Source organism: Mastomys coucha, unplaced genomic scaffold, assembly GCF_008632895.1.
Source record: "Mastomys coucha isolate ucsf_1 unplaced genomic scaffold, UCSF_Mcou_1 pScaffold6, whole genome shotgun sequence".
Classification (NCBI taxonomy): Eukaryota; Metazoa; Chordata; class Mammalia; order Rodentia; family Muridae; genus Mastomys; species Mastomys coucha.
In genome coordinates, this window is record NW_022196912.1 from 66197478 (window position 1) to 66198532 (window position 1055).

The following is a 1055-nucleotide window of genomic DNA, read 5'->3' on the forward strand; positions in this document are numbered from 1 at the left end:
AAAAAAAAAAAAAAAAAAAGCCTGGTTCTCCTCCTTAAATCAGGTTATGATTAACATCCTTAATGGTTTGCCCAAGAAGCTATAAGATGAATCTGACAGCATTATTTCAACTGTATCATGGCTTCCCTGCTTTCTGAAAGGTTTGTCTTCCCTCCACTCTTAGAGGTTGGGATGGGGCTTTGGCAGCCTCTCAGACATTCTGATCCACCTATAGATTTCCTGATACATGGGTAATAGAATCTTAAAAATTTTAAATACTGGCTGGGTGGTGGTGGCGCACGCCTTTGATCCCAGCACTTGGGAGGCAGAGGCTGGTGTGCATTTCTGAGTTCGAGGCCAGCCTGGTCTACAGAGTGAGTTCCAGGACAGCCAGGGCTACACAGAGAAACTCTGTCTCAAGAAAAGAAAAGAAAAAAAAAAAAAAAGAAAGAAAGAAAGAAATTAAATACTGCCCTGTATCTCTTCAGCAGATAATTCTAGTCATATTGTCTAATACGATTCTTATCTCATCTGTCTCATGATAGAGAGGAGGAAAATTCCACAAGAAACTAAATCTCAAGAAATGCAACTAGATGAAATCAGAATGAAAAGAAAAGGAGAAATCTGGGATACTCCTCACTAAGGCACCACCTTTACATCTTTACATGCATTTGATAGATGACTAATGCTGCTGTTTAATAAATATATGCTGAACATAAATATGAGAATTCTAGCACATATTTGTGAACAAAGGAAGATCCGATGTATTTGAGATATACAGTAATCTCTTAACATATTGAAACTTGGGGCATAGAGGAATACCATGTGCTTCTATACATGATTTCTAATCAGAATTCCTGTGGAAATAAGCCTATTATGTCTTTCACAATTAAGTATTTACTTCTCTCTGTGGCAGAAGTTTGCGAGGGTTGACTGGAGAGAGAAGGCTAGCAGGAGGGAACCTGAGTAACTGCCAAGGACTCCCTTCCTGCTGACTTCACTACTCCCAAAACACAAATGAATAAGTATGAGATATATTCAGTGGAATGCGCAACAACTTTTAAAGAGCTATGTTT

At 38.7% G+C, this 1055-nt stretch overlaps 1 long non-coding RNA gene across 1 annotated transcript in view; it reads left to right on the forward strand.

Moving 5' to 3' along the window:
- The window catches only part of LOC116080578, a 4524-nt gene extending 3823 nt beyond the window's left edge, over nt 1-701 (forward strand). Inside the window, exon 4 of the long non-coding RNA XR_004114485.1 lies at nt 525-701. This is a non-coding gene — a long non-coding RNA (uncharacterized LOC116080578). The remainder of the gene's footprint in view (nt 1-524) is intronic.
- The last annotated feature ends 354 nt before the right edge of the window (nt 702-1055 follow it).